Source organism: Schistocerca piceifrons, chromosome 4, assembly GCF_021461385.2.
Source record: "Schistocerca piceifrons isolate TAMUIC-IGC-003096 chromosome 4, iqSchPice1.1, whole genome shotgun sequence".
Classification (NCBI taxonomy): Eukaryota; Metazoa; Arthropoda; class Insecta; order Orthoptera; family Acrididae; genus Schistocerca; species Schistocerca piceifrons.
In genome coordinates, this window is record NC_060141.1 from 339,374,685 (window position 1) to 339,399,540 (window position 24,856).

Genomic DNA, 24,856 nt, shown 5'->3' on the forward strand with positions numbered 1-24,856 from the left:
TGTCCTTAGGTTAGTTAGGTTTAATTAGTTCCAAGATCTAGGCGACTGATGACTTTAGAAGTTAAGTCGCATAGCGCTCAGAGCCACTTTTTTATTAGTTTTGTAGGTCCACAACATGCAACCTAGACGATTTAAAATTATGTGAAACCACCGCCATATGCAAATATTACACACGTTAATTACGTATCCGCATGTCCTTAAGGCAGCACTCGACTTCGCTAGAATCCTGTCGGTGGGCTTTTCATCGCCACTACTTTACCAGCGAGGGGAGGAGATGTAGTGATGCTAAGATACAGAGCGTCAAACTTTGAGCCAATATCCTGGGTTCTGCTTTAATTAAACTTCACCGCAGTGTGTCATGGAGTGAAGACACGTAAGACTGTTGGTGGTGATCCGTCTGTCGGATGAGGACGTCAAGATCGGGGGCCCACTTGGGTTTCTCCGAGAGCTATAAGCTGGCACTCGTTTGGTGGTAAAACTACGTTGACCAACATAGCCTACTGTTCATGCATTCGTTCCTTCCAGTGCAGCGTCCATATATCACACAGGAAAGATAAGCAGAGTATATAATAGTGGCAACCTTCCCCAGTAGATGAGTATGAATATGGTTGTAGAACTACAGTCTGCTTCAAATTAATTGGCTTGTGTCTTCTGACGTCTAAAATTGCAACGTTGTTGCAACCAGTGTCTGCAAGAAGCCTTCACAGTAAATCCAAGTGTGAAAGCTCTATACGTCTCTAAGCGTTGAAGACTCTGTTCTGAATTTAAATTAAAACCAGATTTATGTTTTTAGGGCATAGGTTATATATTTCTGTTCTGGGAAGAGCTAAAATTTACCATCTTGTATCTCAAATATTATTGAACTTACCGAAACACATTGTTTTGACTGATTGCAAAAACCTCTCCATAGATAGGTAAAGTACCGGATTGGTAAAGTACCGGAACTTCAAGCGCTGATAGAAAGCACCGAAGCTGAAATCGTTATAGGTACAGAAAGCTGGCTGAAGCCAGAGATAAAAAGGCACAGACGGTGTTTAGAAAGGATAGGTTGCATGCAACCGGTGGTGGCGTGTTTGTCGCTGTTAGCAGTAGATTATCCTGTAGTGAAGTAGAAGTGAATAGTTCCTGTGAATTATTATGGGTGGAGGTTACACTCAACAACCGACCTAGGTTAATAATTGGCTCCTTTTACCGACCTCCCGACTCAGCAGTATTAGGGGCAGAACAACTGAGAGAAAATTTGGAATACATTTCACATAAATTTTCTCAGCATGTTATAGTCTTAGGTGGAGATTTCAATTTACCAGATATAGACTGGGACGCTCAGATGTTTAGGACGGGTGGTAGGGACAGAGCATCGAGTGACATTATACTGAGTGCACTATCCGAAAATTACCTCGAGCAATTAAACAAAGAACCGACTCGTGGAGATAACATCTTGGACCTACTGATAACAAACAGACCCGAACTTTTCGACTCTGAAAGTGCAGAACAGGGAATCAGTGATCATAAGGCCGTTGCAGCATCCATGAATATGGAAGTTAATAGGAATATAAAAAAAGGGAGGAAGATTTATCTGTTTAGCAAGAGTAATAGAAGGCAGATTTCAGACTACCTAACAGATCAAAACGAAAACTTCTGTTCCGACACTGACAATGTTGAGTGTTTATGGAAAAAGTTTAAGGCAATCGCAAAATGCGTTTTAGACAGGTACGTGCCGAGTAAAACTGTGAGGGACTGGAAAAACCCACCGTGGTTCAACAACAAAGTTAGGAAACTACCGCGAAAGCGAAGAGAGCTTCACTCCAAGTTTAAACGCAGCCAAAACCTCTCAGACAAACAGAAGCTAAACGATGTCAAAGTTAGCGTAAGGAGGGCTATGCGTGAAGCTTTCAGTGAATTCGAAAGTAAAATTCTATGTACCGACTTGACAGAAAATCCTAGGAAGTTCTGGTCTTACGTTAAATCAGTAAGTGGCTCGAAACAGCATATCCAGATACTCCGGGATGATGATGGCATTGAAACAGAGGACGACACGCGTAAAGCTGAAATACTAAACACCTTTTTCCAAAGCTGTTTCACAGAGGAAGACCGCACTGCAGTTCCTTCTCCAAATCCTCGCACAAACGAAAATATGTCTGGCATCGAAATAAGTGTCCAAGGAATAGAAAAGCAACTGGAATCACTCAACAGAGGAAAGTCCACTGGACCTGACGGGATACCAATTCGATCCTACACAGTGTACGCGAAAGAACTTGCCCCCCTTCTAACAGCCGTGTACCGCAAGTCTCTAGCGGAACGGAAGGTTCCAAATGATTGGAAAAGAGCACAGGTAGTCCCAATCTTCAAGAAGGGTCGTCGAGCAGATGCGTAAAACTATAGACCTATATCTCTGACGTCGATCTGTTGTAGAATTTTAGAACATGTTTTTTGCTCGCGTATCATGTCGTTTTTGGAAACCCAGAATCTACTCTGTAGGAATCAACTTGAATTCCGGAAACAGCGATCGTGTGAGACCCAACTCGCTTTATTTGTTCATGAGACCCAGAAAATATTAGATACAGGCTCCCAGACAGATGCTATTTTCCTTGACTTCCAGAAGGCGTTCGATACAGTTCCGCACTGTCGCCTGATAAACAAAGTAAGAGCCTACGGATGTCAGACCAGCTGTGTGGCTGGATTGAAGAGTTTTTAGCAAACAGAACACAGCATGTTGTTATCAATGGAGAGACGTCTACAGACGTTAAAGTAACCTCTGGCGTGCCACAGGGGAGTGTTATGGGACCATTGCTTTTCACAATATATATAAATGACCTAGTAGACAGTGTCGGAAGTTCCATGCGGCTTTCCGCGGATGATGCTGTAGTATACAGAGAAGTTGCAGCATTAGAAAATTGCAGCGAAATGCAGGAAGATCTGCAGCGGATAGGCACTTGGTGCAGGGAGTGGCAACTGACCCTTAACATAGACAAATGTAATATATTGCGAATACATAGAAAGAAGGATCCTTTATTTTATGATTATATGATAGCGGAACAAACACTGGTAGCAGTTACTTTTGTAAAATATCTGGGACTGTGCGTGTGGAACGATTTGAAGTGGAATGATCATATAAAATTAATTGTTGGTAAGGCGGGTACCAGGTTGAGATTCATTGGGAGAGTCCTTAGAAAATGTAGTCCATCAACAAAGGAGGTGGCTTACAAAACACTCGTTCGACCTATACTTAAGTATTGCTCATCAGTTTGGGATCCGTACCAGATCGGGTTGACAGGGGAGATAGAGAAGATCCAAAGAACAGCGGCGTGTTTCGTCACAGGGTTATTTGGTAACCGTGATAGCGTTACGGAGATGTTTAGCAAACTCAAGTAGCAGACTCTGCAAGAGAGGCGCTCTGTATCGCGGTGTAGCTTGCTCGCCGGGTTTCGAGAGGGTGCGTTTCTGGATGAGGTATCGAATATATTGCTTCCCCCTCCTTATACCTCCCGAGGAGATCACGAATGTAAAATTAGAGAGATTCGAGCGCGCACGGAGGCTTTCAGACAGTCGTTCTTCCCGCGAACCATACGCGACTGGAACAGAAAAGGGAGGTAATGACAGTGGCACGTAAAGTGCCCACCGCCACACACCGTTGGGTGGCTTGCGGAGTATAAACGTAGATTTAGATGTAGATAGTGGGTATTTCCAAAGCTACGTATCGTATTCCGACTGCTGTGTATCAACTTCTGCAAACGGCGTTGTTTTGCAGTGTAAGTAGGCTGTTTAGGTTTTTTTATTGGTAACGCCACCTCTGTATGAAAATCACTGGCTGTGCTGTGTGCAGTCTGTGGCTGCTTTGCATTGTTGTAATACTCGCCATTGTAGTGTTAGGCAGCTGGCTGTGAACAGCGCGTAGCGTTGCGCAGTTGGAGGTGAGCCGCCAGCAGTGGTGGATGTGGGGAGAGAGATGGCGGAGATTTGTAATTTGTCATGAACTGATATATATATTATGACTTGTGATGATATTAAGGTAAATACATTGTTTGTTCTCTATTAATATCTTTCATTTGCTAACTATCCTTATCAGTAGTTAGTGCCTTCAGTAGTTTGAATCTTTTATTTAGCTGGCAGTAGTGGCGCTCACTGTATTGCAGTAGCTTGAGTAGCGAAGATTTTTATGAGGCAAGTGATTTGTGAAACTTATAGGTTAATGTTAGTCAGGGCCATTCTTTTGTAGGGATTTTTAAAGTCAGATTGCGTTGCGCTAAAAAAAAAATATTGTGTGTCAGTTTAAGCACAGTTTTGTATAATTGTTCAAAGGGGACGTTACATATGTCGACCCTTAGCCTGGGATACCTCACTGGAATCTTCTGATTTTTTTTCTTGTAGTTTGTGTAATTAGTGTAGCTATTGTTTATTGCTAGCGCGTAATTGTAGAGAAAATCTCCTTTGTAGTTGCAGTCTTTCATTGTTGTACAGTAAAACAGTTGTGGCATGCATGTAGATTTGCACCAAGTATTTCGCAGCTGCAATTAACTAGATATTATTTTCAGTGCTACGTTAATGTGTTCTCTTATTTTTGATCTTCAAATTGTGTTTTTCTGTGTTATCGCGTGAAATATTGTGACAATAATGGCGTGTGAAAAACGTAACACTAGGCTCCAAAGTAAAATGAGAAATAATAGTGACGACGAGCGTAGCTTGCCAGCACCACTGTGTAATGAATTAACAGACGTTCAAAGTAGTAATTTGGTAACTCTGCATAGGGAAATGGAGCGGGCGCCAAATAATGGTATAGACAGTGAAACAGGTAGTGAACAGGGAAGCATTATCGATCGATCGCTCGGCAACAGCTCGCCTCAGGAATCCGAAATGACAGGACTCAATTTTGCAAATACTGTGCATTCAGGGTTTGCGTCCTCACCGTTTTTTAAAATGAGTCAAGACATATTTTCCGCTTGTCAAAATGTGAATGTTGCTGGTGCAAATTCACTGCCGAAAAGCACTGAGGAACATGTTTCAGACACCAGTGCATTGTTATTACAATTAATGCAACAAATGGGACAAAAGCTTGAAACGTTAGACACAATGGAACAACACCAGAGACAAACACAGCAACAGTTAGACACAGTGGAACAAAATCTCAAAAAGTTAGACACAGTGGAACAAAATCTCAAAAAGTTAGACACAGTGGAACAAAATCTTAAAAAGTTAGACTCATTGGAACAAACTCTTGAACAAACACGTGAAGACTTAACTACTGAGTTACATAACATTGAATCGAAATGTCAAAAAGTCTGTAATGACGTAAAAACACAAATTTGTGAGCATTTTCAACCTATTTTTTCGCGGCATGAAAATGCATTACAGAATCACGAAGCAGCCATAAAAGAACTGCAAACCACTGTTCATGAAAATCATGAGACCTTGTGGGCTAAAAATGACTCAGTTGCATCTACCGATTCGGTTACGCAACTTGCAAAAACTCAGGAAAACTTAAAGGACACAGTAGATTCGATTTCAACACAAATGGACACTCTGAATTTTGGTTCAGAAAAACACACTGAGGAAATGTGTTCACTATCGGAGAAAGTAGCCGAACTTTCGGATCAGGTCACTAACTTATCTACAAAGGTAGATGATGATCTGAATGACACAAGACCTGTAACCTTCACTGACACAGAAGAGTATGAACAAATTAGAAAATTCAAACAGAATCAAAATCAAATCAATACACAGTACAAAAGAGAAATCCGGGAAGTACAAGATCAGCTGACACAGGTAATACAAGAATTACGTATTTCAGAGGATACTCGCGCCCCAATACGGGAAGAGGGACACAGAAATACGGAACAGCCACAATATAATAACACAGGGCATTTCGGAAGTTATGAAAGAAATTGGCAATGTGCACCGAATTTTGAGATGGAACGGCCGACACGACCTAACAATGACCGATATGCGACTCGCCGACATGATGATTTTGACTATAAGCTATTCATTACTACACGTAAATTCAAAACATTTAAGAATTCTGGCAACGACATTCATCCACAAGCATGGCTCCATCAATTCTCGCATTGTTTTCCTCCCAACTGGTCGTTAGATTAGAATTTATGTGTGGCTACTTGGAGAATGAACCAGCTGTAAGAATGCGATCGGTAATTCACGATTGCCACAGTGAAGGAGAGTTTTACCATGCCTTCCTCTCAGCATATTGGTCTCAAGCCACACAAGACCGGGTAAAACATAGCATCATAATGATGAAACGTTTCGAACAATCTGAATTTTCCAGTTTTATGAAATATTTTGAAGACATGTTGCATAAGAATCAGTATCTTTCAAACCCGTACAGCCCCTCAGAACTCATCCGCATTTGCTTAATCAAACTGCCTGAACATTTACGACATATTATTTTGGCAGGACGTTGCAAAGACGACATTGAAGCATTTCAGGGACTCTTACAAGAATTAGAAATTGACACTGACAATCGCGGAATGTGGAAACAGGAACACAACAATTACAGGTCACATCCGTCACAATTCCTCGATAATAACTGGACGCGACAAGGCTATTCTCACAACACAAATCGTGACCAAAACAGACACCACCCGTATGACAACCGTTGGCAGAGTAGTACTAATTACAGGGAAAGATCACCTCTCCGCGGTAATGACTATCACAGAGACAATCAGAGAAACAGACAATATGGGAACCAAAACAATTATTATTATGGGAGACAGAATAACTTGAGACGCAACGGTCCAGCGCGCAGTTACGATTCGGGGAGAAATTCTCCACCACTTAACCGACAAGAAAGAAACTACAGGAACTACCGACATGACGACAGACGATGTGATCGTAACGACAGACCTGAATTGCATCAGAACTGGCGGGATTCAAACAGAGCAGGGCCCTCTCGTCACGGTGAATTTGTAGAAGTTAGGTCTCCAAACCCCAATAACGACGCGCGCCAACAAAGAGACAATAGGCAATGACTCACACCGCTGGCAGCCACAAAACATACTTATGAAACTGACGACGCAGCTGCCGTAGCTAGTAATTACGTAAAAATGGAAGACATTAGGGACATCTTACTCCAGGAACACGACATAAAACATAACAACATTGCATATCCTGTGATTCTCATTACAGTAAATGATGTAAAATTTACGGCAGTACTTGACTCTGGCAGTCCCATCTCAGTAATTAGTGAAACAGCCTTTAGCAAATGCAACAAATCGAACGATTGCCCCACACTTCCGTTACGTAAGATTAAATTACAAGGTGCAATCTTTGGAAAAAGTGTAGATGTACGCCAACAAACCAACTTAGAATTCTTTTGTCAAAGCCACAGCTTCTCTACGAACTTTCTTATTGTTCCACTATTGTCGACGGAACTTATATTGGGAGTAGACTTTTTGAATGAATTCAAAGCAATCTTAAACTTTCACGATGCTGAAATAAGTTTAGAGAAGGAAGGTAAGTCAATAGCTTTGAAATTTGAAGATTGGCTCTCAAACCATGATGAAGAAATCAATCGGCTTTACCTTCTGTTGGACAACAATTCGAAATTTTCTACGGAACTAGACACTAACAATCACTCTGCAAGAACTGACAGGGATGATATCAACGGCATATTTGAAATTAATGAGTTAATTCAGAATAAAATTCAAACAATTGAGAATTGTAATGACACTGATAGGCAGGACCTTTTTGAGATTTTACAAGAACATTCCACAGTTTTTACTCATAAAACAGGAACAATCAAGGGATTTCAATACCAATTTCGTCTTCGTGAGCATACTAAATTTTGTGTTAGACCATATGTAATTCCAGCACATTATAGGGACCGTGTTAGAACAGAAATACAATCTATGCTTGACGAGGGCATTATTGAGCCTGCAGTAAGCTCATACAACAATCCATTATATGTTGTTGAGAAGAAAAATGGGTCGATCAGGCTTGTCTTAGATTCGAGACAAATCAATACGATCATTATTCCTGAAACAGACAGGCCGCAAACGTTGGAAGAACTTCTTCAAAATTTTAATGGTGTAAAAGTGTTGTCTTCCATTGATCTCAGATCCAGCTTTTATCAGATCAAACTTCATCCAGAATGTAGAAAATACACAGCTTTCCTTTGTTTCGGCGTTTGTTATCAGTTTCGGAAACTTCCCTTTGGTTTGAACATTTCTTCAGCAGCATTCATTCGCGGGCTAAATTCCATATTGCCTGAGTTCTTAAAACGTCACATCACCTTATATGTGGACGATATTCTAATAGCAGAAGCTTCATGGGAACAACATAATCGCATCCTCAACAGTTTGTTACGCATTTTTGCAGAATCTGGAATTACAGTTAACTTGGAAAAGTCTGAATTCGGTAGGACAAAAGTGAAGTTTTTGGGACATATTATTTCTTCTGAAGGCATTCAGCCGGATCCTGAAAAGTTAGAAGCAATCAGAGCCATTCCAGTTCCATCTACAAGAAGACAAGTCCGCAGTTTTCTAGGTCTCGTAAATTTTTACCGTCGTTTTCTGAATATGCAAATTCTTGTTACACCAAAACTTTGTTCTCTCACTGGAAAAAATACTATTTGGAACTGGGACGAACAAGCACAGTTGGAATTCAATTCTTTGAAAGAATCGCTACTTAACGCGCCAATACTAGCTCATCCAGATCTGTCACAAGATTTCTGCCTTAGCACGGATTCTTCTAAAGTCGGTCTTGGTGCCCATTTATTTCAAGAAGCCATAGAAAATGACACTACCATTCAGAAAACCATTGCTTTTGCTAGCCGAGTGCTAACAAAATCTGAAAAAAAATTATTCCGTTACTGAATTAGAAGCTTTAGCTATCGTTTGGGCATTTAACAAATTCCGTTTCTTTCTTTCTGGTAAGCACGTAAAAGTATACAGTGATCATCGTGCATTGCAATTTCTTATGTCTTCAAAATTAAATCATGACAGGTTAAAACGTTGGGCATTGTTTCTGCAAGAATTCCGCTTCACAATAGTCTACATTCCCGGCAAGGAGAACACTGTTGCGGACGCACTGTCACGCGCACCGGCTGGGCTTGAGAAAAGTACCACAGAAGGCGACCTCGAGAAAAATTTCAGTATTCTTTACATTCAGAAAGTCGCCTTTGAAAACTTCATCACCACATCTTTAAAGTACATTGCTCATGAACAAGATAAAGATCCGATTTGGAAAGACATCAAGAGCAAATGGCATGAAAAGACACACACACAGATTCGGCATTATTATGTGGTTAGAAACAACATACTGTTCAAACGCTGCACTGTTGATGACAAGCTATGGGTACTTTGCATTCCTGACGATTTTGTTAATAAGCTCATTTGGTACATTCATTTCAGCTACGCACATTTTGGTCCACGAAAATGTTATCATATTCTTCGAACGACTTGTTATTTTAACAATATGGAAAAAAGAATTCGAAGAGTCTTGTCTATTTGTAAACTTTGTCAAAAGGCGAAACCATCTACTGTCTCACATCGTGCTCCGTTGTTTCCTATTATTCCTTCTAAATTAAAAGAATTTGCTGCTGTTGATCTCTTGGGACCGCTTGTCAGAACATCCAATGGATTTTCGTACGTTCTAGTCGCTGTTGAACTTACTTCAAAATTTGTTTCTTTCACTCCGTTACGTAAAGCCACTGGTCGATCTGTATCCAACGCCTTTGTTAAAAATTTCTTACGTGAAGTTGGCCACGTTGCTAAAGTCATTTCAGATAACGGACCGCAATTTAGATCTGCTGTTTGGTCACGCACGCTTCGGAATCATAAAATCAAACCTGTTTTTATTTCATTGTACTCACCACATTGCAACCCGTCTGAACGGATTATGAAAGAAATCAATAAGCTTTGCAGACTTTATTGTCACAGAAAGCATCAGCATTGGGACAGATATCTACAATTATTTCAAAATGTGCTGAATGAAATGCCTCATGATTCCACTGCTTTACCACCTACTCTTGTACTGAAGAATGAAGAACCACCGAACAGAATCAGAGAGCTTGTACCTTTCCCGAATACACGTAAACTTCGACACAAAGACATAATTGATTTGGCTCTTAAAAATATAAAATCTGCAGCAGACAAAAGGAGAAAACTACACGGTAAAGCAAATGCAAAGAAATTGTATATTGGCCAGAAAGTTCTCATTAAAGCTCATTCATTGTCACATAAGAAGAAACACTTGAGTCACAAATTCTTTCTGGTTTACAATGGACCTTATAGAATCCGACGTATACCACATGATAATTGCGTTGAAGTTGAAACTCTGCGTACTAGGAAGAGTAAAGGTTTACACCACGTTTCACATGTAAAACCGTTTATTGAAAGATAATCTGCTTTTTAACTTTGTCTTTGCCATATAACCTTTCACTTTACATTGCTAGTATGCTTTGTCAGACTTAGAATCTGTTAACATGCAACAATGTTTGAAGTTAAATATCCAGTCAAGAACCAAGAGAACTTATTGAAACAGAAATGACGAATGCATTGTTATAGTGAACAGACGTCACAGTGTTATTGTGTGTGTACATTCTTGCTTGTTAGTTGCACGATTATGGAACGACTATAAGGCTTACATACTTAGAACATTTACTAGTACTGCTAATGAGATTTTAATGCAACATTTTGGTTTACTTGAAAATATATTCTGGATTTAAAGTACTTTCAGTGAGATACCAAATGGCACAGTGGTCAGTTTATTTGACAGCTACACGACTATATCACGACGCTACTAATGAATGACAATTTACAATGTTGCTTTTGCAGTGTTTCTGTTTTATATCTGCACAGTTTTCTGTTTTATTCTGGAAAGTAAAACACGTTTTAGTAGTAACTTTTGTGGTATAGCTACAATGAGACTGCCTTTTCCGTAGCACAACAATACGTTATAGCACAGTACTTTCCTCATCACGGCAATAAGCGTAATAACTAAGACATTTATACGCAAAGCATTTCACTTTTGTGTATTATGAGGTAAGTACATTGACTTCTGCATAACTTAGCTTTCGGAGGACGATAACTACGACACTTCCACACAGATTATGTTGCAACAAGACGCACATTTAGCGCTACAGTACACGTATTTGAGTGATTAATTTTGTACTTAAAACATTTATTTTTAAAGATATTTGAAGTACAATAATACAAAGGTTTTCCATGATACATTTCATTCCATTGCTGTAATCTGTAACACCTGAGGGTATAATTACATTAATCCTCAGGGGGGTACATACTTACTTTGTGTACCATGTGTGTGGCAACCACAAGGAACCCTAGCTAATATGGTATTTGCTTATACAACTTTACACATCGGTACCATATTTCTCTAACACACAAATTACACAGCTGTCTGATTATTTACCTGAGAGAGACAAGCATTTATTTTACTACATCAGTGACAGACGTTTACGTAATTACACCGTTGGATAACTTCACACCTACAAAATTGTATGTTGGTTGTACTTTGTAAACTGTTCATATATTTTCGGAACCATTGTGATACTATGAGAGCTTTGAATGATGTATTTGGTATGGATTCATGATTTTTAAAGTAAGTTTGAGGCAGATGACACTTTTGACATGAGCAGAGAATTTTTTTTAATTATTGGAGGAAGCTACGACGATTTTGAGATTTGACTGAGGTGTTATGATGTTATTTTTACGACGACGATGTGTATTATGCTGTTGACGTATGTTTATGATCAATAAGCTGATGCTATATGAGGAATTTGGTTATGCTAGGTATTTATTATGATGAAATATTGAAGTGCCGTCGCAAGATTGACGTGTCGACGAATATATATATGTGTAATAAGGTAAGGAGTAATGAATAGTGATTAGGGACTCTGACTTATGGAAAAGGATGTTGGAAACCAAGAATCATACTTTAGAATTATGAAATGTGTGTACATGTGTGAATCATATGTGAATGTATCACAATTCACTGAAAATTTTTTTTGGACACTGTTATATTCATAGGATTTTGTTTCTACAGATTGGCAACGCTAATTCTTGACCTGTGAAATATTTTTATGTGAGACTGTCACTGTAGCGGAAACTGCTGTCGTAAATATTTCCGTAAGAAAGTTAAGTGACCACCTGCACGTAATGCGTTGTGGGCACGCAGCTGTGTCTAACACCTGGAGAACAAGCCATTAGGGTGTGCCTTTCCGGAAGCACAGGTAGAAAAAAAAAAAAAAAAGAAAAAAGGCAGGCCTTTATCCTCGCCATTAACATTCCTTTAGAGAAAATATTGCAAATGCGACACCCTCATTACTTCCATTAACCTTGCTATTGACATTCCTTTGTAGAAAGCATCGCAAATATTACACGCTCGTTACCTGAAAACATATGATTACTCGTACTTTGTGCTAATTACTGAAATGCTTATGAATTGATGGGAAATATTCGTACATCTGCACACCTGATTATGACAAGTGTCTTTCTATGAGAGTTGAGAGCTACTGACTTACGAAATGCCACATGACTATTGAATGATATTTTTATGCTTTGGTTTGCGTAATTGCTTATTTCATTTGACATCTGTTTTCCAGCTGTGTTGCAGCATTGCTTTTATAAAATGAAATGCCTTTGCTAATGCGAACACTTTCTGTCAACAGATCTATTAAATAATTATTTTATGATCCACATTCTTTAAAAAAGGAGCACTTGGAAAGGAAAGAACAATAAGAAGGAACTAGTAACAGTAACACATAATTTTCTTTTCAAGTACATGGTAATATTTTTTTTACAATAAGTTGTTGTGGTGCACCACTTTAATTACTTAGACATTAAGATGTGATTATACATTTCCCTTATCTGCATTGTTATCTTTAGTGTACTATTTTTTCTGCTGGAGCTATGTCATGTTTAGATATAAGCTGCTGTTTGCCAGGCATAGTGCTACTGAACTTTAATTTGTGTTACTCTGCTAAGCCAGATTTATTTTTTTGTTTGCTGCGCATTGCCTCATATTAGTTGTAATGTTGAATTGCTTGGTAATTTAGATTTACTGTAGCTTGCTTTGCGATTTTCCATTTTTTTTATTGCTGTTTATATTAATTGTTTTATGTGCTGCTGCATTGCCTCGTCCCTTAGTTTAGCATCTGAGCTCAGTAGATTTAAGTTAGCTGAAGAGGGGTAGACTATATAAGAAACTGACTATGGAGAGTAGGTAAAGAATGCGTTGCGAAGTTATATGGAACAGACTTGGGCCAAAGTGAGTATTGTGCACTGAGAAATAATTATATTAAAAAAAAATATGAATAGAATACAGAAAGCAGGTATAGATAGGACTTTTGGGAATAATGATGAATGAAGGGAGATCTCCAAGAAGCAAAGAAAGTTTTGTTTGCAATATACTGCAATGAAACAAACCCTGTCCTTTCCTTTTGTGTTATCCCACTATATGTTTGTGTTCCCTTGTGTATTTGTGTTTTTCCTGTCTTTACGTGTGTAGCTAATACGATTTATGTTGTAGAATTTTTCTAGTACTAAGCTATATTCACTATGATGAGGAATACTGTTATCCTCGAATATAATTGGCATTAATAATATGTTATTTACCTTATAAATATGCTTACACATTATTAATTCTGTTTTGTTTCAATGCTCATGTGTGAAGTTGATGTTTCGAAAGTTATTCCGATCTTTTATGTATGTACTCATGTCATAATTCCGGTAACATTGATGTATATGTTTATTTCTGTTCTTTTGTAAAGCCCCTATTAGCTACAAATGTTATCTGTATTATTATGTTTCAATGATGTTTTCTGTATCTTTGTAATTGTATTCTCATGTTATAAAATTGTACTTGACACCGGTTCATCAAATTAAGTAACTTGTGAGTTACATTTCACTGCACACGTTTCTGTTGGTCATAGTATATGGTCAATATGTGAGAAGTTGGGTCTGTTAGTGTTTGCACGTGTGTTGCTAATTCAGCAAGGGACTGGATAACAGCATTGCTGGTTCTAAGGACAATTCCAAAAACTTTGTGAGTGCACAAATGGTGGTTTATGGACTTGCTATGTTCTCCGCAAGACTCTTCGATGGTGAATGTGCACCTGCACAATCGCAACAGATGGCTGCTGGACATTTCTACAAGGACTACAGTGGGTCTGCACCTCTGGTGGCCCACCAATACCATTATTTCTACTAGGACTACAGTGGGTCTACACCTTTGCTGACTCACCAGTACCATTATTTCTGCAAGGACTGCAGTGGGTCTGCGACTCTGATGGCCCACTAATACCGTAATCTCTACCAGGACTGCAGTGGGTCTACTCTGTGATGACCTACCTACCAATATTCTTCAAAACGTCGAATGACTCTGCTGTGGGTTTGCTATGTTGTGGCCCATTACCTATCTGCATGTCAAGAGTCAGCACTGTCTTTCCGTTGGAAGGACAACACTACTTCTTCAAGACTGCATGGAAATCCACTACTTCTATGTGCATTTTCTTTAACTGCTCAGACTTTGAGAAAAACTCTGCATTTTTACTGTGATGAACAATGTGGACTGTCTTTATGGACTGTGAGAAATTTTTAGCTTTTGACCAACATTGTATCAATAAGTGTGTGCATTTGATTTCTTTGTTATTGTAATTATGAAAAATTTTTTTAAAATCTGTATTGGCCACTGCCCAATCCAATTTGTAAAAATTTTTGTGGGGAGCATGGGGGCTATGTAAGTAGGCTGTTTAGGTTTTTTTATTGGTAACGCCACCTCTGTATGAAAATCACTGGCTGTGCTGTGTGCAGTCTGTGGCTGCTTTGCACTGTTGTAATACTCGCCATTGTAGTGTTAGGCAGCTGGCTGTGAACAGCGCGTAGCGTTGCGCAGTTGGAGGTGAGCCGCCAGCAGTGGTGGATGTGGGGAGAGAGATGGCGGAGATTTGTAATTTGTCATGAACTGATATATATATTATGACTTGTGATGATATTAAGGTAAATACATTGTTTGTTCTCTATTAATATCTTTCATTTGCTAACTATCCTTATCAGTAGTTAGTGCCTTCAGTAGTTTGAATCTTTAATTTAGCTGGCAGTAGTGGCGCTCGCTGTATTGCAGTAGCTTGAGTAGCGAAGATTTTTGTGAGGTAAGTGATTTGTGAAACTTATAGGTTAATGTTAGTCAGGGCCATTCTTTTGTAGGGATTTTTGAAAGTCAGATTGCGTTGCGCTAAAAAAAAATATTGTGTGTCAGTTTAAGCACAGTCATGTATAATTGTTCAAAGGGGACGTTACAGCAGTTTTATCAGTACAAACATGGAGCAAAGACTCAAGCTCCTACATAAATAATGTAAAAATTCTAAAAATCCCGTTTGTTTTAAATCTGTGTAATATTTGTGACAATGTCAAAAATCTGTAATTTGAGTTGTGTCGGAGCACTGTTTCTTTCTTGAAATATATAAGATTTTTGAGCCACGAACAGTTACTGGCATGCACAATGGTTTGCACACTGCCACCGGGAACACAGCTGTAGACGGCAGCGTGAGGCTCCCATTGGTGTAACGTTGACGGGGCAGTCTGACCTACTCCCTGTCGAATGTTGTCTAATTTAAACCGGATTTTCAGTTATACATTCTGAAAAAAAAGGTGCCACGAAGGATTTATCCGAATGGAAAGGAAATCGGTAGACTTGATGTACATGTATAGACAACAGTTTCAGAAAAACTGAATGATTTATTCAAGCGAAACAACTTCGCAAATTGAGGGAGTCACTAACGCTTCCGTCCACCTGTTGTGCATATGCAGCCAATTATTGGGCTTGGACTTGATTGATACAATTGTTGGATGTTCTCCTGAGGGGTACCGTGTTCAGTTCTCTACAATTCGGATGTTAGAGCGTCAAAATCCCGGTTGGTGGGCTCTTCCCATAATGCTCAAAACGTTCGCAGTTCACAAAGGACCCGGCGAAGTTGTTGGCCAAGGTAGGATTTGGCAGCCTCGAACACAAGCAGTAAAACAAGCCGTGTGTGAGCCGGCATTATCTTGCTCAGATGTAAGCCTAGGATAGCTTCCCATGAAGGGCAACAAAACGGGGCGTAGAATATCGTCGACGGATCGCTGTGGTGTAAGGGTGCTGTGGATGATAACCAAAGGGGCTCTGTTACGAAATAAAATGGCTTCCCAGACCATCACTTCTTACTGTCGGTCGTATGGAGGGCGACAGTAAGGTTGGTATCCTACCACTTTCCAGGGCATCTCCAGGCACGTTTTCGCCGGTCGTCCGGGCTCAGTTCGGAGCGAGATTTACCACTGAAGACAATTCTACCCCAGTTAATGGGATTCCACGCCGAGGCGTGTCTGGGGATGTCCCGGTCAGCAGTGGGTTACTTGCCTTACTGCCGTCTGCCATATGGTCCGTCAGCCATGAGTGGTGGTCTCGGGTCCCATTTTACAGCAGGACCCCTTTGACTATCATCCGCAGCACCTTTATAGCGAAGCAACAAGTCGAGATATTCTATGCTTCGTTTTGTTGACCTTACGGCTTACATTTCAGCAAGATAATGCCCGCGTCCCACAAAACGAGAGTTTCTACTGCTGGTCTTCTTAATGATCGAAGCAGACGAAATGAATTGAAATTTGTGGTGCGACCAGGGCTCGAACCTGGGTTTCTCTTGCTTGCTAGGCAGAAATGCTAACCGTTACGCCACCACAGTACGATAGTTCACATTGCTGCACGAACTACCTAGCTGAGTGCCCTCCCCAACACAAACTTCAATTCATGTTTCCCTTACATATTGTCACTACTGCCGCACTTGGATGGGTGACCATCCAGACCGCCATGCGCTATTGCCATTAAAAAAAAAAAAAAAAAAAAAACTCTTCGCTGGCTCTGTGGTTACTTGCTGACCTCTGAAAAAGCGTTTGTTACGTCGGCACGGTAGCTCACCGTGTTCGGTCAGAGGGATAGCTGCCCTTTGTAATAAAAAAAAACTGAGGTAATAGATCAACAACGAACGTAAAAGGGTGTCTTGCAACGTCCGCCCTCATCAGATGCAACGAACGAAAACGAACAAACTGAAATTAAAAGAAGTAAAAATATAAAAACTGCCAGGGCTCTCCGATATTGTCAAGGAAGAAGACCCGGGTTCGAGTCCCGGCCGCAGCACAAATTTTAATTCATTTCGTCTCCTTCGATCATTATCGTAGATAATAAAAAGAGACTTAAATGTCCCAGAGAAACATTTAGCTATAAACATGTCTTCTTGTTTACCAAACACTACCTTGGCCAGCAAAGTCGCCGGATCTCTGCCTAACTGAGAATGTTTGGACCATTATGGGAAGGGACATCCAACGACCTCGGGATTTTGACGATCTAACGCGCCGACAAAATTTGGCTTCATACCCCTCAGGAGAGACTGATGGCCATAGATGTTAAGTCCCATAGTGCTCAGAGCCAAACCCTCAGGAGAACCTCCAACAACGCTATCAATCAACGTCAAGCAGAATAACGGCTTGCAAAAGGGCCATGGGTGGACCTACGCTTTAGTGACTTGCTCGGATTGTGATGTTCTTCCTCTCAAATAAATAATTCAGTTTCTCTGAAATAGTAAGTTTTCGTTTACCTGTACATGTAGGTTACATCTACCGATTTCCGTGCAGTTCGGATAATTCCCTTGTGGAGCGTCGTTCTTTTTTTTGTTTAAGAACGTATAACAATAACAAAAAAGAATCTAAAATACAAATAAAAAAGGCACGGAATGAACCTGTTGTTACAGGCACGCTTTCTCTTGTTGCTGACATGATACTATCGCTTAGTACCATGAAAATATGTCACTATCATGAGGAACTATCTCTCTGTTGGTTCTTAGTACTTGGCGGAATATTGTGGAATGGCGTGGCTCGACATGTGAGGAAGATTTCGTGCTCCGCTATTGTGCAGGACAGGCACTCGTAAAATGGTTTCCGGTTCGTCCGTGCCTCCTCTGCGACAAATCAATGCGGAGCAATGACAAATGCACCATATGGACGCAGGTCTATTCCTCTCGAGCTGGTGGTGCCCCCTCGTAGCCGGAGCGACGCACGGCGCGAAAGAGAAGCGACGTCTTGCGCATTGTCGTGCACGTCCCCTTTGTGGCAGGCTGACGCCTCGTTTCAAAAGGACGTCGCTACACGTAGAGCGGACGAATTTCTCCGGGGCGGCCGCGCAGAAACTCGGACGGGAACCCCCCCCCCCCCCCCCCGCCACCACACACACACACACCACCAGCGCTTTGTGCGCGCCGACAGCTGAATCCGATCGGCGCGAAGGGGAGGGGGTGAGCGCGGTCTCGCGTGCGCATTGAGTGCGGGTCATGATTTATCCCGCGCCCTTTGTGGCAGGTAAGAATCCGCGACACTTTGCCGGCAATTTTTCCCCGTTGCGCCGGCGCGGCCTCTATGCGCACTCCTCGGAGCATGTAAAGACCTGGCAGACCGCGGGGCCATCGCTCTTCCGCCGCCGGCGCACCCCCATACAAATTCTCCGGTGGGTGGGAGTGAGGTTAGGCCGCGCGGGTGACGCAGAAGAATGGCCGCGACCCGCCAGCGCGCAGGGGCGGCGTCGCTGCGGCGAGTGGCGGACGGTATCTGACGCGCCGGCGGCCGTCAAAGAAGCGCGTGCATTGTGCGTGCGGCCTGCCCGGCTAATGGAGCGCTGGCCGCCGTGTAGCCGGCGACGCCGCGACAAAGGGACGCGCGGCCGTCCCTCTCGCAGGCTGACAGCGCGTCGCGACAGGTGAGGTGCGGCCACCCACACTGCCGGCCCTAACAACTGCCCTGGCGCCCTAAGTACCGCCACCACATGTCTTCTCGCTATCCTCCCGTCCGGTCGCAGCTCCCTCCTCCTCATCCAAATCCGTCTCTGCAGGGAACGGGGAAATCAACAGAAACGGCAGTTAGAGTGATCTGCAAACAAAAACCCTTCTACACGAGAGGCAGTCCTTTGCTAGTGAGTCCTCTGCACTACAGCGTATCCAGCGTTTTATTCCTCACTTAAATTCACCTGTTCCTATTGGTCGCTTCTGTTCATACATCGCAGACGCGGATCTGTAAGGGACCGTCAATTTAAAACGAGACAGATGGAAAACGACGTTTTTCTCAGTAGGTGTAATACGATTCTGTAACAGGAACCCGACTCTCGAATATCCTCCCCCATTATACTGGAGAACTAAATAACATGTCCAGCTTTAGAAGACAGTTAATGACATATCTAATAAAGGAACAATAAGGATAAATATTATTCCTGTACCCACTCGTTACCCTTGTACATCCGTCGTTCTCACCTAATCTTCCTCATTTCCCAGTATTCTTAGCCGGTCTAGTCTCCTCAACATTCCTTTTCTCCAGAACTCGCTATATCACAAAACATTTATTTTGTGTACTTGTAACTCCGCGACACTGTCATTATTGTTATTACTGTTCAAAAATGGTCCAAATGACTCTAAGCATTATGGGACTTAACATCTGAGGTCATCAGTCCTCTACACTTAGAACTACTTAAACCTAACTAACCTAAGGACATCACACACATCCATGCCAGAGGCAGGATTCGAACCTGCGACCGTAGCAGCAGCACGGCTCCGGACTGAAGCGCCTAGAACCAGTTATTACTGTTATTATTTTTATTACTACTATTGTCACTATTAGCGGTAGCAGCTGCAGTAGTACAAGTAATGCCAGTATCGACCCTATTACTCCATAGTCAGTACACTACTGGCCATTAAAATTCCTACACCACGAAAATGACGTGCTACAGACGTGAAATTTAACCGACAGGAAGAAGATGCTGTGATAAGCAAATGATTAGCTTTTCAGAGCATTCACACAAGATTTTTGGACAACATGGTTATGGAGAGAGGCAGCGATTAGTATGATTAATCAATTATTCAAGAACAGCCTTAATCTCCTTTATTATTATTATTATTTTTATACCGCCAACCGGTTTCAACCCAACGTAGGGGTCACCTTCTGGGCGTTTACACCATTGGCCGACTGCTGGTGGTGTCACTCCTGTCTACATGTTGTTGTTGCTGTTGTTGTGGTCTTCAGTCCTGAGACTGGTTTGATGCAGCTCTCCATGCTACTCTATCCTGTGCAAGCTTCTTCATCTCCCAGTACCTACTGCAATCTACATCCTTCTGAATCTGCTTAGTGTATTCATCTCTTGGTCTCCCTCTACGATTTTTACCCTCCACGCTGCCCTCCAATACTAAATTGGTGATCCCTTATTGCCTCAGAACATGTCCTACCAACCGATCCCGTCTTCTGGTCAAGTTGTGCCAGAAAATCCTCTACTCCCCAATGCAGTTCAATACTTCCTCATTAGTTATGTGATCTACCCATATAATCTTCAGCATACTTCTGTAGCACCACATTTCGAATGCTTCTATTCTCTTCTTGTCCAAACTATTTATCGTCCATGTTTCACTTCCATACATGGCTACACTCCATACAAATACTTTCAGAAATGACTTCCTGACACTTAAACCTATACTCGATGTTAACAAATGTCTCTTCTTCAGAAAAGCTTTCCTTGCCATTGCCAGTCTACGTTTTATATCCTCTCTACTTCGACCATCATCAGTTATTTTGCTCCCCAAATAGCAAAACTCCTTTACTACTTTAAGTGTCTCATTTCCTAATCTAATTCCCTCAGCATCACCCGACTTAATTCGACTACATTCCATTATCCTCGTTTTGCTTTTGTTGATGTTCATCTTATATCCTCCTTTCAAGACACTGTCCATTCCATTCAACTGCTCTTCCAAGTCCTTTGCTGTCTCTGACAGAATTACAATGTCATCGGCGAACCTCAAAGTTTTTATTTCTTCTCCATGGATTTTAATACCTACTCCGAATTTTTCTTTTGTTTCCTTTACTGCTTGCTCAATATACAGATTGAACAACATCGGGGAGAGGCTACAACCCTGTCTTACTCCCTTCCCAACCACTGCTTCCCTTTCATGTCCCTCGACTCTTATAACTGCCATCTGGATTCTGTACAAATTGTAAGTAGCCTTTCGCTCCCTGTATTTTACCCCTGCCACCTTTAGAAATTGAAAGAGAGTATTCCAGTCAACATTGTCAAAAGCTTTCTCTAAGTCTACAAATGCTAGAAACGTAGGTTTGCCTTTCCTTAAACTTTCTTCTAAGATAAGTCGTAAGGTCAGTATTGCCTCACGTGTTCCAGTGTTTCTACGGAATCCAAACTGATCTTCCCCGAGGTTGGCTTCTACTAGTTTTTCCATTCGTCTGTAAAGAATTCGTGTTAGTATTTTGCAGCTGTGACTTATTAAACTGATAGTTCGGTAATTTTCACATCTGTCAATACCTGCTGTCTTTGGGATTGGAATTATTATATTCTTCTTGAAGTCTGAGGGTATTTCGCCTGTTTCATACATCTTGCTCACCAGATGGTAGAGTTTTGTCAGGACTGGCTCTCCCAAGGCCGTCAGTAGTTCCAATGGAATGTTGTCTACTCCGGGGGCCTTGTTTCGACTCAGGTCTTTCAGTGCTCTGTCAAACTCTTCACGCAGTATCGTATCTCCAATTTCATCTTAATATACATCCTCTTCCATTTCCATAATATTGTCCTCAAACACATCGCCCTTGTATAGACCCTCTATATACTCCTTCCACCTTTCTGCTTTCCCTTCTTTGCTTAGAACTGGGTTGCCATCTGAGCTCTTGATATTCATACAAGTCGTTCTCTTATCTCCAAAGGTCTCTTTAATTTTCCTGTAGGCAGTATCTATCTTACCCCTAGTGAGATAAGCCTCTACATCCTTACATTTGTCCTCTAACCATCCCTGCTTAGCCATTTTGCACTTCCTGTCGATCTCATTTTTGAGACGTTTGAATTCCTTTTTGCCTGCTTCATTTACTGCATTTTTATATTTTCTCCTTTCATCAATTAAATTCAATATTTCTTCTGTTACCCAAGGATTTCTACTAGCCGTCGCCTTTTTACCTACTTGATCCTCTGCTACCTTCAGTACTCCATCCCTCAAAGCTACCCATTCTTCTTCTACTGTATTTCTTTCCCCCGTTCCTGTCAATTGCTCCCTTATGCTCTCCCTGAAACTCTGTACAACCTCTGGTTCTTTCAGTTTATCCAGGTCCCATCTCCTTAAATTCCCACCTTTTTGCAGTTTCTTCAGTTTTAATCTACAGGTCATAACCAATAGATTGTGGTCAGAGTCCACATCTGCCCCTGGAAATGTCTTACAATTTAAAACCTGGTTCCTAAATCTCTGTCTTACCATTATATAATCTATCTGATACCTTTTAGTATCTCCAGGGTTCTTCCATGTATACAACCTTCTTTCATGATTCTTAAACCAAGTGTTAGCTATGATTATGTTGTGCTCTGTGCAAAATTCTACCAGGCGGCTTCCTCTTTCATTTCTTAGCCCCAATCCATATTCACCAACTATGTTTCCTTCTCTCCCTATTCCTACACTCGAATTCCAGTCACCCATGACTATTAAATTTTCGTCTCCCTTCACTATCTGAATAATTTCTTTTATTTCATCATACATTTCTTCAATTTCTTCGTCATCTGCAGAGCTAGTTGGCATATAAACTTGTACTACTGTAGCAGGTGTGGGCTTCGTATCTATCTAGGCCACAATAATGCGTTCACTATGCTGTTTGTAGTAGCTTACCCGCATTCCTATTTTTCAATTCATTATTAAACCTACTCCTGCATTACCCCTATTTGATTTTGTGTTTATAACCCTGTAGTCACCTGACCAGAAGTCTTGTTCCTCCTGCCACCGAACTTCACTAATTCCCACTATATCTAACTTCAACCTATCCATTTCCCTTTTTAAATTTTCTAACCTACCTGCCCGATTAAGGGATCTGACATTCCACGCTCCTGTCTACTTAACGGCACTAAACTATGTAGACAGGAGTGACACCACCAGCAGTCGACCAATGATGTAAACGCCCAGAAGATGACCCCTACGTCGGGTTGAAACCAGTTGGCGCTATAATAATAATAATAATAATAATAATAATAAATGCGATTAAGACTGTCCTTGAATTACTGACATTCACACAAGGTTGGCACCTACAACGTGCTGACATGAGGAAAGTTTCCAACCGATTTCTCATACACAGCAGTTGACCGGCGTTGCCTGGTGAAACGTTGTTGTCATGCCTCGTGTAAGGAGGAGAATTGCGTACCATCACGTTTCCGACTTTGATATAGGTCGGATTGCAGCCTATCGTTATTGCAGTTTATCGTATCGCGACATTGCTGCTCGCGTTGGTCGAAGTCTAATGACTGTTAGCAGAATATGGAATCGGTGGGTTCAGGAGGGTAATACGGAACGCCATGCTGGATCCCAACGGCCTCGTATCACTAGCAGTCGAGATGACAGGCATCTTATCCGCATGGTTGTAACGGATCGTGTAGCCACGTCTCAATCCCTGAGTCAACAGATGGAGACGTTTGCAAGACAACAACAATCTGCACGAACAGTTCGACGACGTTTGCAGCAGCATGGACTATCAACTCGGAGACCTTGGCGGTGGTTGCCCTTGACGCTGCATCGCAGACAGGAGTGCCTTCGATGGTGTACTCAACGACGAACCTGGATGCACGAATGGCAAAACGTCATTTTTTCGGATGAATCCAGATTCTGTTTATAGCATCATGATGGTCGCATCCGTGTTTGGCGACATTGCGGTGAACGCACGTTGGGAGCGTGTATTCGTCATCGCCATACTGGCGTATCACCCGGCGTGATGGTATGGGTTGCCATTGGTTACACGTCTCGGTCACTTCTTGTTCACATTGACGGCACTGTCAACAGTGGACTTTACATTTCAGATGTATTACGACCCGTGGCTCTACCCTTCATTCGATCCCTGCGAAGCCCTACATTTCAACAGGATAATGCACGACCGCATGTTGCAGGTGCTGTACGGACCTTTCTGGATACAGAAAATGTTCGACTGCTGCCCTGGCCAGCACACTCTCCAGATCTCTCACCAATGGAAAAAGTCTGGTCACTGGTGGCCGAGTAACTGGCTCGTCACAATACGCCAGTCACTACTCTTGATGAACTGTGGTATAGTGTTGAAGCTGCATGGGCAGCTGTACCTGTACACGCCATCCAAGCGCTGTTTGACTCAATGCCCAGGCGTATCAAGGCCGTTATTACGCCAGAGGTGGTTGTTCTGGGTACTTATTTCTCTGGACCTATGCACTCAAATTGCGTGAAAATGTAATCACATGTTGGTTGTAATATTATATATTTGTCCAATGAATACCCGTTTATCATCTGCATTTGTTCTTGGTGTAGGAAATTTAATGGCCAATAGTGTATTATTTACTCACACTGCCTCTTCAGATACTCTAATCAATTACTGGTTGCTGTTATTTCGTACTTCGTTAGTAATTATGGTGTAAAAGGAAATGCCAGATAACCTAATAAGATAATTTTAGTATGTCCATCCTTTTGGCGGGGTGTCTCTGGGACGACGGCCGTTTGCTATTGTGAGAAAATATAATGCCGACAGCTGTCCTTATAATTTTATTTATCTTATTGCAACCAATTTCGGTGCTTCAATGCGCCATGTTGTGGTTGTAGTTGATGTGGAAGGGAATGACACGATCGCTATACATATCGCATCAGTGGCCTGCATAACTGATTTCGCAGACTATCTGATAACTTTGATGTCAGCATTCTAACCAGCAACCTAGTTGAGTGGATGCATAGAGTGCTGATACCAAAGTTTTCACATTGCCTGCATAACCATTATGCTGGCCACTGATGCGATATAGCGCTGGTTCCCAGTGATGCGATATACAGGGTGATTCACGAAGACATGCA